Source organism: Haliaeetus albicilla, chromosome Z (genome assembly GCF_947461875.1).
Source record: "Haliaeetus albicilla chromosome Z, bHalAlb1.1, whole genome shotgun sequence".
Taxonomy (NCBI): domain Eukaryota; kingdom Metazoa; phylum Chordata; class Aves; order Accipitriformes; family Accipitridae; genus Haliaeetus; species Haliaeetus albicilla.
In genome coordinates, this window is record NC_091516.1 from 38,294,938 (window position 1) to 38,310,879 (window position 15,942).

The following is a 15,942-nucleotide window of genomic DNA, read 5'->3' on the forward strand; positions in this document are numbered from 1 at the left end:
GCAAAAGTAAGGGAATAGCAAGAGAAAAATTTCAAGCCTTTTTCCAAAAAGACAGAAGTTACTGCACCCACCTAACGAAGCAAAAAAAAAAGCCCTTTCTGCATAGCCTCTACCTGTGAAGATGTCACTTAACTGAAGTAATTTTCAGTTTTTCCTTGTGCCTCCACCACATGCAGTGAGCAGGCTGTGTGCTCTCTGTGTTTTTCAGATGTGCAAGCATCAGGCTCAGGAAACATATACCCTCTAGCTTCCCCAGGGCTGAGCATCCTTTCCAAAGCAGCCCATCATTAATTTCCTCTCTACGTGCACACAGGCTGGAGCATTTATAATGCCAAGCAGCAAGGCACACATACATATTCACTCCAGCTGTCACCACTAAAAACAACAGCCCAAGCAATGTGTCCGGGCACATAAATACCACCCAAGATGTTCTGCGAGCAGCAAGGTGGCACATCCTGGAGTCTGTCTTCACCAAGCTACTAACAGGCAGCAAGCTAAGCGGGAAGGCTGTCCTTCAGAAAGCCTTTACCATGGCATTAGGAATTATCAGTATTACGAGTGTCTCAGCTTTCCATATGAGTCTTCCACTTAAAAATACTGTCTCCCACTCCTTCTCCCCCACTCCCTGCAAAAAGCTGGGGGTTGCTCAGTCCCAGTGAGTCATGTGCAGAACGACCTCCAGTAGTAACGTGCTCCTTCACACCTACACATCACTTCACAACCCCATCATCACTGTGTCCTAAATTTTCACACAGCTTACTGCTATGGGGTTGCAGAGGTACAATGTATGACACTAAGCTACTTCCATTGCTTATGCATACACTGAAATGATTCCAGTCAGTGTCAGCTGTGCCGACTTCTCAGGTCTGACAGCACTTATTTTTGTCCCAATAAGAGCAGGCAGACCCATGAGAGAGGTGACCAGCAAGCCTTTTACACATTTCCGAGATGAAAATGGACCTTCATGTCTTGTGTGTTATCAAGATAGTTTATAAAGGAATTGAGTATAAGGACAGTTGAAGCAGAAATATTGCAAGTATGCACCTGCATTTGTATTTTTATTCAATGCTGTACCAATGTTTCGATACGCCGTGGGGAAATCTGTTGAAGTTTTGTGGACTCTTATGGACAGAGCAAGACGCAGACTGGACTGCTTTTCTAGGAGCAACAGTGGCACCTAGTGGTTAATAATAACAGTTCTGTACCTGTGTTCAGAAAAGGCGTGAAACCCAGAAGGTACTTGATACAATGACTTGTTAAGCTGGGTATCGTGGGTTCATGTCTACATGGCATATGACAAGAAATGACATATTACAGCAATGTCACACTGAATGTGTTTGGAGGGAATGGGAGAGGCCAGGGCCAGGTGGTAAGTTCAAAAACTTGAAAGATAACTTTGCAACAAAATTTGTTCAGAAATTAGAAAATCTGCCTTCTGTCCACTGTGTCATGTGTTTCTAAATATAACCTCAGGGGCCTGTCTTAACTTTTTCAGTTTTTCTCTTATAAAGAAGGTGGAAAATGCAATTTCCCATTTCATTCCCTTAGTCTTACAGCCTCTAATCAAATTTTACACACGTCTTTTTGATGAAGGAATGGCAGAAACATAGGGGTATCCTTGACCTTAGTAATACTAAATAATACTAAAATAATACTTTTTTAGCTCTAGAAGAAGTGGCCAATCTTTCTTACACAATGATACTAGCAGAAGCTAGAGTTCAAACTACTCACTCTCATTTTACTTTTTCGAAAGTCATTCTGGCCACACAAAACCCAGTCATTTTGTCTTCAACAGGTACCAAGCCCCAGAATGAAGTGGTGCCCAACACATCTGCAGCGTCAGAGAGGAACAAAGCTGTTTCCTCCCAAACTTTTTCTCCTATGCCTTAGTAGTAGTCTTACTACTTTTTCTTCTCTGGTGCAAGTCCAAAGCCACCAGTGATAGATTGCTAGGAATTATGAGCATGCTTCAAATTCAACACTGGGCAGAAAATAAAGGAAGATAAATCTCAAGTGCATTCTTGGATATTTTCACTCAACTAGCTTCCTGAGATGTCTGAATATGATGCTGAGACTTGAGCTGCAGTTTATAGATTGTGTGAAGGGCATCTAAAAAGAGACTTCAGCTGCAGTTTATAGATTGTGTGAAGGGCATCTAAAAAAAGATAGCCACAACATCGTTCACAATCTCTTCGCAGCAGCTGTAGGTGAAAAGCACTGGCTAAAGCTAGCTGCAGTTTAAGTGAGGCTGAGGGTAAGTTGTGAAACCATCTTTGGGCACAGTCTTGCATGCTGCTGGTCCCATGTCTTGTATCAGTCATCTCAAGAAACAATGCTTTAATGGTTTTTTTAATGTAGGTTGATCAGCTGAAACAGACATAACCCAGGAGCAGATTAGAGCTAAACAGGGAAGAGAAAGCATCCCATTTAATTCCACTGTCAAAAAGGAGCTCAGTGAACTGAATTTTGTTCCAGCTTTCTTTTGCTTAACCCTAGATATCCTACATAAACAAATAGGTCTGTTAGAAGATCAGGATTTCTTTGCTGCATTAGTAACCCGTTCCTAAAACATGCAATATGTCAGCTGTAAAAGAAAACTGAAGTGCAATTGTGAGGAGAAATTAATTTCTCCAGTTGTATTAGAGCTGTTACTTCAGATAGAACTCCTGACCCTTAACTGTGCTAAGTTTTGCTCTAAAGAGAGCTTTATGGAACAGTAAGATTAAATATATACATACCAAAGATCAAGTAGCTGTTATGGTATTTGTTGATAAAACAGCTTAGTGCCATTCCAGTTAAGAGACTGTTTACTTGGGATTGTCGGTTTGGTGAGTGTCTCAGCTTTCCATATGACTTTTGTTTGTATGTGTGTTGGTATGGAAGTCATATGATGTATGGTTCCCCCAAGGCAGACCAAAATCAACTGTAATGTATAATTAGTTTTTTTGTTTAGATTTTGAGGTACTAAGGTTTAGAGAATTTCAGAGATGGAAAACAATTTCAGGTATCTATTTTGTGTTCTTTTTAAGAGGATCTAGGTAACATACTGTGTGAATTCAAAAAGCAGCCTGATGGATGGCTTCAATTTATGTTGTAGCAGCCACTACAATCAACTCAAGCTCTGTTAGGAAGCGAAGAAAGAGCAATGGCGATTAATGCCATTTTCAAAACAAAACAAAAAAAGCCTTAAAAAAATGGTGACAAATGGATCTGCTTGATGCAAGAAAGGAGAAACTCAAGTCTGAAATAGTAGTTATTGAAAGGACTGGAGCTATTAGTATCACTAATCAGACAGGTCTGAAAATTTTGCAGTAGGGCCTCAGTCTTTGAAGGCAAAACAAAACTTTTTTCACTTTTGTTCTTTAACATATCACCAGGAAGCAGTGAAAAGCTCCGTTTTAGGTGTGAGAGGTTACAAAAAATTTATAGCATTTAGCTCTAAGTCATATACCATAATGTGCCCACCCCACAAAAGTAGCTCATGTCAGAGCTAGCACGGCCATCTGCAAAAGACAAAGAAATTTCAGTTGTCTTGTAAAGCAAACTTTGAAAAATATTAAGCTTAAAATTCCCTTGGGCATTCAGTGTTTTTGTGGAGGCATATACACATCACTTAGAGCAGTAGTTTTAACTGCCAACGATCCTTTAATGTTTTTATAAGCATATATTTATTCACAGATACATCTGGGTAATCATATGCATTAATGGTACATTAACTAAGAAATAGTTTTATTGTCTTTATTTTTAGTCTTATGTTCTAAAACACCAGGGTGTTTATGCTGAACTTGGTATTGTTACATGGTGCCGGCATTATTGCACCATCTGACTCTATAGCCATTTGCCTTTCTACATATGTTTGATTTTGGAAAGTAATTATAGGTCCAATCTGTTAACCCTCACAGCCACCCAACTGAATACGATTAAAGCCTTTTCTGTTGATTTTACTGGGCACTGGACCAGCCAGATCTTGGATAAATATAGCCCTTTCTTTCAAGAGAGATCAGCTCCTTGTGTATATTCAGTCACATCCACACACTTACGGTCTTACCACCATTTGCTTGCAGAGCAATTCAACTGCAGTATCTTGCTCCTTCACTACTGTCTGCAGAGCCATTTCTGAAGCTCCATGTACTCAGTCCTGCTCCAGACTGAGATCAGTGAAGTGCAACAGGCATTACTGAAAGCAAAACCTTTATATATTTGAGAATTATATGTAGTTCTGAAAATCCAGCGGTAACCTGAATTTTAGATTCAAGATGACTTTGCAACATCAGCTATTACCAAACCCATGTTTTACTTGTGAAACAAATGTACTTGATCTGCAATTTAATGAAAGATAAACGTGGAACTCCATACTTGTGTAATTTATTTTTGGATTAAAGCCAAATTGAAATAATACAGGTGATAGGCTAGGCTGTGAAATCCATATTTATGAAAATCCTTTCAGATTTAATGTTTGCAACATTTATTTATGAAGAATTATTATGATACTTACATTTACATTGGCAGTTTATATGTAGATCTTATTTAACCTATTTCATTTTGCTCCTCTTTCAAATTGTTTATTTTTTCTCTATTTTGTAGTAGTTTTACCTCTCATCGTAGAATACAAATAAATGAGATTAAACCACTCTTTCTTATGAATAAGAGACATCCCTACACAGCTTCCACTTCTGTGGGATACATTAAATGGTCCTATGTAGTGGACAGCAGTATTTACTCTCTTCCTCTTCAGGTGCTGCAATAGCTGTGAACTTGTCTGGAAGGCATAGTTTCAAGTGGTTTTAATGGGTTTGGGAGATTGCATATAATTTCTCCCCGCAGGGGCTGACCTCCATAGGAAATACTCGGCTAAGTTAGGAAAGGTGCATCATTCCCAGCATTGCGGGTCCATCGTACTCTCATGCCTCCTAACCCGTAATGCAGGTATGTTTTGTGACGCACCACACAGGCTTTGATCCTGACACCACATCAGGCACGTGGCTGGAGAGCACTGTGGCATCCTTCCAGTCCATAGGCATAGCACCTTCTCCTTTGAAGCCACAGGATGAGACAGTACGGTGCATGGGCAGCTCTTGTGCCAACAGAGATACTCTCATCTGGAAGTAGGGAAGCACTCTACGGAGCCACAGTATGCATGCACTGGTAGAGGCTGTAGACAGAAAGGATCTTCTAAAATCCTGCAAAACCTGGAAGTTTCCAAATTTGGAGCATGTTCTGCAACTGTCATCCCAAGAAGTGTGCTTTGGCCTTACCTCAGTGGCTTGGGGTAATGTACCTTAAAGAATCCCAAGCAGGGGAATCCAGAGAACGTTTCAGGTGAATTGAGAACCTTTGCATCCCAGGGGAATTGTTGGCAGAAGGAGTCTGTTTCTTACAGGTTCTTGCACATTACTGATACTAGACAATGCAGTGTTGTTTCCTGTATCAACACTTTTTGTCATACGCTATTGCCTACTATTCTAGTGGCAGATATAAGGATTAAGTGGAGTAATTTCTGCCCTTTGAAAGAAAGTCAGCAATGTGCTGCATCTCCACATGCGCTTAGGATGGACAGAAAGCCATGTACATCAATCCTGGTAAAGAGGTAGCCCCAAGGAGCACAATAGAAAAATCTCTCTTTTAAAGACCTCAGCAGAAACTTTTGGTTCTCAATGTACTCTGAGAACTAACAGTATGGAGAAAGATTAAGACTGAAAGTAAAAACCTTTCGTGCTTAACTCAACTCCCCTACAGTATCTAGAGTAGACAAAGAACCTAGGTAGTCCTTTCTTCTAAAATTTTAAAATATGCTCACAAGGCAGAAAAAGTTCTTGTTGTAAAAACTTTTACTAATTGTTGTAATATCAAATGTAACACTATGGTTTGATCAGCCTGGCCACAAGAAGTCTTTTTTGAGGGGGGGAACAAAAGAAGGTAAAATACAAGATTAATTTCTAATAGCAATAGCCATTATTCTCTTTACACAAACATCTTACTGGTTAATCTGCAGGCTGAAGGAACACATATGAGGAAGGTGTGTGGCATATACTTTGATGTGGTGTTTTGCGAAGGCAGAGGGCACTGCTGGAGAAGTAGATGCCAAAAAAAACCTCTGAAGGTTGTTCAAGCCATTTGAAAAGAAAAACCTGGCAGAGGAAATAAAAATTTAAACTAAATTAAAAAAAAAATCCCAAACAACAAACACTTAGAAAAAAACTCCAGAAGGGAAACAGCAGGTTGGCTACAGAGGCGAGCAGGTGTTGCTCCCAGGGGAAGAACTGAATAGTTATCTTCTACTATGAATCAGCCAAAACAGAAGTGACGATAAACACAGACACACACCATCCTCCAACATTTAGTGTTGCTGAACGATGTGACATCTTAAAAGGAAAAATTAAAAGGAGAGAACTGTGAGCCCAGAAGTCTTTTAAATGTGCTCTCTCTGATCCTAGCCACATTGGTTTGGTGAGTGTCCTACAGCATTTTCTTTTATGCAGTCCTTTTCTAAGAATTGTTGAAGAGGATATGAACAAGTTGATTACAAACTGAACTTTTCTTCCAAATTTGCTAGGAATTTTACTCAAATACTATTTTTCCTCAGACTTGGCATTAAAGTCACCTAATGAAATGTCCTTCTAGTCTGCAACTTGAAATATCCAGATGAAGGACAAATAATGATGCTTAAAAGACTCTTTTCATTAAATATTGCAATAACATTGTTTTGCAATTGTTACATAAATCTAGAAAAAAATAGATTTCATTTGTATATTATGTTACTTTTCCTTCCTGATCCTAGAGATGAATTTCCAAAGTTTGAATTAAGAATACAAAAAATTGTATTGAAATTAAAAGAGCAAAATATCAAGAATTCTAATTAGAACCCAATTCCCCAGTATATAAGTGTTTTGAATTTACTTGGAAGCATTCTTATTGAATTTGGTAGGATTATGGATGTGTCAATTCAGCTTTTAGTTCTTATTTCTAGCTGAGTTTATTAGTAATCATACTAAGATTTCTAACAAGCCAGACGAGAGCTAAGCATTATGAGCTTATTTTTCCTGAGAAGTTTAATATGTTGTCTGGTGTAGCTAATCATGCACAGGATTAGAAAGCCTGGCAGGAGAGTTTAAACACGCTGTGGATAAACTATTAAATTCCCATCAAAGATACTGGAAAGCTGCCTATTGATTTCAACAAGCCTTGGACTGGGCCTGAAGACTTACTTATGCCTCAGACCTTTCTTATGCTTGCTGTGTTTGAACACAGGTAGGCTCTTTTACAGCTACACTGGGAGGCTGATTAGATGTTAACCACTTCCTTGGTGGTTGAGGAAAAAGATAGATGCACAATATGAAGAGTAATTGTGCCACCTTGTGAAACAATACTGTGGTTGCAGTCTGATGGTTTCTGGCAGCATTTCATTATAATTCAAACCATCACGCAATATCTTCAAGATCAAGTTACCATTACACTATTTTATTTTATAACTTTTATTAGAAAAGCTTTTAGAAGAAGCTGCTTCTCTGCTTGCTTTCTGAATTACTTGCTGAAAATTCCATTACAGCTTTGAAAACATTATCTTTTACCTGCTGATTTCCTGTCATATGTAGCTGGAATAAGTGGTGCAAAGAGCAGATAGTTCTTGATAGCAGTTGTTTTTCCAAAATAGTTGTAGCTTCAGCAAAAATATCAACCAATTTATATAAAGTGTCTTGTCCAGACAATCTAGAATTTTGAGGGGAAAAAACAACAAACCAACCAACCAAGCAACTATTCTAAATGCATAGGGAATTTTCTAAGGGAAAAGTTAAATTGTGTGGTTTATCATTTTATATTGCATTCAAGAACGCAAAAAAATTTCAAAGCAATATGAAAAAAACTTTTTTGATTTACAATTTATGACGATTGTGTGAGTAAAAGTATGTGCATGAAATATCAGTCACTAAATCAGTTCAGCAAACTTCTACAAGGAAACAGTTCCTCTATTTTAAAAATACATCATATAGAAGAAATACATCATGATTTTTATCATCATTGTTTAACTATAATAGGAATAGGAGATTGGATTAGTAATGTTTGAAACCTGTGTTCGGCTGAAGACAACCCAACAGTTAAAGAGTCATCCCATATTTCCTTTTCACCTTTTCATTTGATTAATGAGTAATTTGTGGCATATTTTGGCTACTCAGTTATCCAGGACACGGTGGCCCAAATTCAGCAGAATATATTCTTTTTAGCACAGAAGCAATCCTAATGGAACTAGGACATTAGATTCTAGACATCTCAAAAGAAAAAAGTGTAGAAGGTTCATTTTGTGCATAAAATTAAGAAGATGCCACAAAATGTTTCTTTATAATGGCTGTATCATTTGAAAATGTCAGAGCTGCTGCAAAGTTGAAGTACTGGTTTATATTTGGAAGCCCAGGTTCCAAATCACTAGTATGCGTATTAAGCTTGTTGTGATTATGGAAAGGATATGTTTGAAATTATGTCCACTTTAACTTTTCTTAATAAGAAAGTTCATAATTTTCTTAAGCCTAAACACATTTAAACATAGCTCGAAATAGTTTACCAGCTGAATGAATCTTTACACTTAAGCGGAAGCAGTTACAGTGAAGAGAGAAATTACAAAATTCAGAATTTGTGACTCATGCATTTAGCAACTAACATTCTCAGAACAATGGCTTCAAGTGTGAGGTCTGGCAAATTTGCTTTGCAAAATCCTGCTGCTTACACAGCTACTTGTATTTTATGCAAAATTTGTGAAGAAGTTCGCTTATTGGGAAAATGCCATTTACACCACCTTTAAACATCATAATGTAACAAACTGCAGAGAAAATCCAAGACTCAGAATAGTTCGTCCATTTAGTTTGTGGCCTTGTGGTGAGAGTGCAGAAAATTTACAGATTTACAGTCTCATGCCACAAGTTTCAAAGAGGTATCTCCACACGGGCAAGCTTTTAAAATTTCAGGTGATCATAAGACAAACATGACTAAATTCCTCTGATGATAAAATAAGCCTATGTGTCTTATTTTCATTTGAATTATCTTGACTACGGCTGTCTCCAAGAACTGTGGCTATGCAAAATTTGGGTTAAAGCAAAAAGGCTTTGGATTTCAAAGGTAGTTGTTAGTCAGGCTCCTGTCCTGCACAGGAACCCCTCCTTCCAGGCTGGAAGATGCAAGGCTGATGACAGTAGGCTGATCCTGGTAAATTTTCATTTCATTTCTACTAAGTCCATTGTTACCCAGGGTATAATGCCCCTTTAAAGCATTTGGCTTTGCTCTGCCCTGCTTGGTGACAGATCCTTCAGAGCTCCAGCTAAATAGCATTAAATAGCACTTAAATCACTCTCTGTGCAGTTCTGACAGGGACACTAACTTGGCTCAGAGTAAAGCAGTCTGTTTGAACTGCTCTGCTTCAAGGCAGAATGTCAAGGTGTTATTTTAGGTGAAACAGACAGTGTTCAGGGCCCACAGAGAAGTCAGTGAGCATACTTTTTAGTGTCTTCCTGTGAGCATCCTGACTTCATGTAGGCTAGAAAATTCAAATGGCTCCTAATCTTTCTGTTTGGTCTTAAACAAAACTGTAGCCTTTGGCTGAGGTGATGAATGAATTACCATGCCGTACCATTATTAAAAAACAAAAAAACCCCAAACAGCTTCATGTGCCATGTGGTATCTTGTGCGTCTGAGCTGCTGTGGCATATGTGGCTGCCACAGCAGAAGGGGGCTGCAAAGATCTGCAAGTGCTCTGTGGACAAAGGCAGGAAATTTCCACTGGGGAAAGAAGGATAAATTGCTGATTCCCCTTGATTAACACACCAACGACCTAGAAATCATTCCTCAAATAATCTATTCCGTCACTTCCATTATGCAGTCTTTCCAGATGGCTGGGACCAGGGCACTTCAGGAGTGGTACAGAGGGGTACCACCTGGCCACCCAAAGTAAAGTGCCATGCAGAGTCCTGTGGGAGGGAATGAACTGCTCATTTTGGCTGGACTGATAAGACTGACTGTGTTGGCTGCCAAAGCTTACACTCTGTCATTTTCCTCAATCAAATCTTTTAAAAAGGAAGAAGCAAAAAAGGAGAGCCAACAACCAACCAAACCAAACTTTGTGAAGCTGGAGATACATACACCTGAAGGCATGGCTGTGCAGTACAGTGGGAAAATACTCAAGGAGGGGAGACAACCCTTTCTTCCCTATTCTGGGACATGGACAGTAAACAACTCTTGACATCATCATCAGAAGATATTTTTACATGAACGTTAGTGGTTCAAGTCTATTATTAGCTAGATTTGTCCTTATTTCACCAGTAATAGTAAATAAGAAAGCAAGGAATCAGGATTCCTTTGCCCTTGCTGTGTCTATATCACTAATCCTTATTTCTGGCTTCTTTCATTCAAGTAATCAATACTAGGAATTTCAACGCTAGAGCTTATATTTCTCATCTAACAACTTTTTTTCTCTTAATGATATTTTAAACAGATTTCAGCTATTCAGCAGCTAATGAAATCTAAGACCGCATCCAATAAACCATGCCCTGTCATTTGCAGCCTTTAGCTGCTGCTGTGGTAAGAAAGGTGATTAACATGCTAAAACAATTGATACTTAAATCAATAAGTATAGCTCATAAGTATTTTTCCTTAGACCAGTTGAACACACACCAAAATCCCTACTACTGCCTTGAGAGCAGCATTCCCCAAACAACACAAGCATGCACAGTTTATTTGCTGGAGAAGAGCATTTTCTATAGGTTGACCTCCCTATTCTGATGTAAAGGTACTGACGTCAACTCTGCTCATACTCCATTTTTTCCCAAAGTGATTTCCTGAGCAGAGGGGAAGCAGAGGATTCCTTATCTGTCTTTTGCAATGTCAGACAGGAAATTATAGATTCTATTGAAGATTTAAGATTTGCCATTCTCTTTCATTTATTTCGCTTCGCTCTTCTAATCCTGAGATAGAAGGAAAAGTCATATCATCACCTTCAATACACTCAGTGATTCATCTCTTCTGTTTTCAGAGTTATATTTGAAAGCCATTTTACACTGAAGAGTGCTCAGCGTGCTGCTTTATGCTTAAATGCTAGCTGACAGATTCAACGTAACAAAACGAGCCTCCCTTTCAAGGAAGCAGACAGTAGCATGGGGGGTGTTTTGCTTTTTTTTTTTTTTTTCCGCATTAGAAGAGAACCCACCACTGACACTTGTTTTCAGCAGTGATACACTACAGAATTGGCAGGCTTGAATAAGCTCAGAGCACTGCCAGGCAAAAATCCCTTGCGAGGTAAAGGAAGCAAAAAAGTGGTTCCTTGAAGAAACAATGCCAGGGGAAGAGAAAGAAATTCCTGTAATGTGCATTTCCAGTGCACCCACTGTTATGTGCAATAGCAGAACAACCTGACTTAATTGTACATTCTTTATTGCCTTAAATAAAAGAAAGAAGGATGTAGAAAGTGAAAAATAAGCCAAATTACTGAAGACAAGGATGAAAATGTCATCAAGCATCCAGGAACCAAGAGGATGCAAAGTAACAACAGATGTCAGAGGTAACAAGAACTTATTCTGTAGGCACACAGAAAGTGTGTGTAGGGAAGCAATGATGCTGAGCAGGCCAAAAGCCATGCATGTGACCACTCATTATATCTTTGTTTCCTTTAAAATGCCATCATATTTATCTTCTCCATTAATTTTCACTGAAGGGGCTGTTTGTGAACTGGTTGATAACACAGAATATATCAGCACCAAAGACATAAGAATTCAGTTTATAATAGGGAAGGAAGATATCAGAGGGAGCCCTTACAAAAGTTAGGTGTTGCTAAGGTTGGTTGAAACTGCAAAGCTTCATCTTAGGATGCTTGGAGAACTGGGAAGCAGCTGTAAAGCCAGAAGTTATCTCAGCATAGTGAGTTTGGTGAGATGCCAAGAGAACAGAAAAGGACCAATATAACTTTGGTGTTTAAAAATTGATCAATTTGCCTAACTATGGTTTCTAGAGAGAATAACCTGAAGCAAAACCATAACCTGAAGTAAAGACATAACGAGAGCTGAGAGTGGAAAGCTCTCCTGAGCACGGGGCTCTCCTGAGCACAGGAGGCTGTGCTTGGCCCATCTCTGCTGTTGACAACAACAAAAACATGTCCTGAAAAATTAAGGTGCTTCATAGTATCAGATTAGCATTTCTCAAAGATGACTCAGGTTAAGTCACTCAAAAATCATATTAGAGTAGGGGGAATTCAAGATATTATTCTTGGTACCAGTTCTTTGACTACGTTCAGATTTCTAAGGTCCTCTACTGAGACTGACATTGAAAACTAAGAGTCTGCACTGATGATTTTACTTTAAAAGCACTCCACCTTAGTTCTGGCCAGGAGCTCCCATCTGCTCTCTGTCTCACAGGACCTCAGTTTTTCCTTCTAGTTCCATTGGGTACCTCTGTAGTACTTGTACACTCTCCTGAATTTGGATGAATTTTTCCAAAGATTTCTGTTGAGCTTTCTATGTGGAGGCCCTAATGCCCTGCCGGAGCAAGTGATTTTCTGCCATGTCAATGCTGTACATGCCACTCTTTGAGCCTGTGCAATAAAATGTTCTTGTGCTCATTTCTGGCAAGCATTTGCTGGTACATTGACAGCAATGAATTCTTTCCAAAAAGCTATCTTCCTTGCCTGCCATTTCCGTATCTAGGTCATCAGCACAGTACCTGCAATAATATATTTTAACAGCAGTCTCCAAAAGAAAAGCCACTTTATTAGTGTTGGAGTTCAGTTTGGAGTTACTGAAATTTTTATTTGAGGTGTGCAATTTCACGATGTCGTAGGAGAAAAGGATTGGTTTTATATTTGTAGGCTTTGTTAGCATTAAGTTTTGTCAGGGTGCATTTCATACCAAAAAAAAATTTAATTCACAATAACAAAGTTAAATTTTTTTTGTTGAGGGTTTGGTTTTGGGATTTGGGGTGGTTTTTTTAAATATGAAGAATGGAAAGATAAAATGAAAGATCAGCCCTCAAAATTGGAGATTAGCATTCATCTTCCTGGTTCTTCTGTTATTTCTACCTCCAAAAAAAGTATCAGATTAAGCTTTGAAGGAAAGCTTAAGGATTTAAGATGTTTTAAGAAACTATACCATACAATAGTAATCACACATATGTTCCCTGGTTTGCTGCCAGTATTTTTATCGAGGGAATAGCAGTTTGCTTAAGACTTCACTTTTATTTTAAGATGAATTATCATCTGAGAATGCTAGCTGTAGATGAAGAGCTTATACTAAGTGGAAAGCAAATCTGTGTTATGTCATCAAAAAAGTCCTTTTCTAATGTAATAGAGCTTATGGCCTTGCTTGGTGTGTTAATATTCTTCTGGATGAAAAATTGGAACCCAACCAATGTAAATGGTTGGATGTAAATTAGAACCCAACCGGGTAATTATAATGCATAGCAGTTACAGTCAATTACTTTATAAAACCAACTTGTATATTCTTTTTTTTCTTTTATTTTATTTTGGAACTCCGAAGCCAGAGGCCTTAGAAGGCAGAACCAGGCTGCAAGGCAGAAGAGTCTGCTACTACTTGCCGAAAAAGAAGGGAGTATCTAGGTTTTGGGCATGTTCTGCCAACATAATTAAAGCAGAACAAGATCCTTATTTATGAGCATCATGCTGAATTACTCAGAACTCCTTCATTTTCTTTTTCTGGAATGGAAAGTAAGCAATTTTGTTCTTTAGCATCACCACATGCATGAAGTGACATGTGCAAGACCAGTCAAAATTATTCACCTCTTTACAGAGTGTAAGGAAAAAAAAAAAGAAAAAATACACAAACACCTACTGCTTTCTTGTGAGAAGCAGCACGGTGATAATTAAGTCAGTGTCTCTGCCAGGCAGCTCTCGGCTCCTGCCACGTTCCTACAATAGCTCAGGACCAGGATCTGCTCACCCAGGAGCTGGGTGAGAATTTAGCAACAGCAGGAGACACTGACTTCCAAGGAGTCCCAACTCCCTGCTTCTCAAAGCAGCCCTGGACCATTGCTTAAGAGCACCTGGTCACCTGCATCCTGCCTCCAAGAGCATCATATTTCAGAGTCTATCTATTGTCACCAGTCTTTTCTCATTTATTTTGGAGTCTGTTCATTTAAAGGCATAATGGCTACTTTCTGAGGTCTCTTGCCCTAACAAAAGCTGTAGAAAACTTTCAACTGGCTCTTTGTTGTAGCTGCTGGTGTATCTTACCTGCAGCTGGCAAGACACTAGCTGAGGTAGTTCAAAGTAGCAAGCCAGTCTCTAGAGAATACTGAGTCGCCTGTGGTGTGAATATGGTGCACTGAAAAGACGTGTCAGAGAGCTACAAAAATATACAGAATGATTTTGAAGCCCAAGTGTGCTTGCCAAACTTGCATAATGACAATGTGCAGCATTAATACAAACTGGCTTGCACTGGAAGCAAGCTGTGGATGTAGCTGGCTCTGTAAACTTGAACTTTGGCAGGTAACCAAATACACTGTTGGCATATTCAGATATAACCAGGATGGATCAGTAAGGGTGAAGCTAACTTTGTCTCAGAAAAGAAACTTGAAAAGAATCCTGTATCTATACTGTAAAAGAATGATTTGTCTCACAACAGCTCTGCTGAAGTTAAGACCAACTTCCTGGGCACCCTGACATCCTCTCTGGACATCATGTATGAAAGGAAAAATAAACAAACTCCTGAACCACTTAACATTTTTATGAGAAGGACATTATTCTGATTCATTAGCAGGAATCCTAACACGTGCCCCAAGTTCTTATCAAGTTTTAAAGGCACAGCTAGAAGAGTGACTCCTAATAGAAGGGAAAAACAGAGAGCAGGCAGAGAAAGCCTCCTGGACTTTACTATTTGTCAATTAAGTTTAGTATACCACTGTGCTATTAAGGACAGAATTTAGCTCTTTTTAGTTTGCATAACTTTATAATGGATGCCTTCCTCATCATCTCACTGATGAACAGCTTCCTCAAATAGATTCTGCTGATATGATCAGTAACAGCTTATTCTTCAATATTTCATAAGCACGCGTCAGCAGTTTACTTAATTACTAGATATGAGACTGACTTTGAACACTAAATAACTCCTGATAATTCACAGAAATACATACCATTTTGGTTTTGGTGAGCTTACCTGGTTTCTCACCCTTATGGTCCACATCACTGTGCTCAATAATGAAGGCAAAATGGATTAAGAAAACAACGGCCAAAAGAAGTTTTATTTTCAGCAAGCATACAGCCTCCAGTCATAACATGTAAAAACATTTGCAGGTGAGAAAGTGGGGGGGGGCTTTTTAGTTGTTTAAAGAGACAGGATACCATCTCCCTGGAGTGAGCTTATCCCACTACAAGTTTCAGCAGGAGCAGGCAGAGACAGCCAAGGCTGCCTGCCTGGTTTCCCCCAGGTGCAGCAGCCCTGGCTGCAGGGCTGCCCCACTCCCCAGGCAGCCGGTACGGCCTGCCAAGCTGCTGCAGCGTCCAGCTGCCCAGCTCCTCGTCTGAGCTGCCTGTCCAGCCATCAGGGTGCCTGCACCCCCGTGTGCCCTGGGCAGCCCCAACTCGCAGCTGCATGGGAGGTGCAGCTTCCCAGACCGCTGTGTAATTCACAGGTTCGTTTCCAGCTGCCAATGAGTTAGTTACACAGCACAACATCTCAAAAGGCCACTTCCTCACATATTCTTTCCCAAGAAAGTGGGTTTACCACTGGAAAGGGATGTTCAGCACAGATCCTTAAAAAGCAAACTGAAGTCATGTGATGGTCTCCAGCTGGCACCCTGGTTGCTTTCCCTTGCTGCTTGATCGCCAACCTTCCTCAAAGAAGGAGCAGTAGCAGTTGTTAGCAATGCGTAACAAGGGACTAATGCCATCTGGTTCGCAAGTACTATGCTTCGGGTCTTGTCTGTCTTAGTATACCCTAATTACTGCTTAAGAACTTCTTA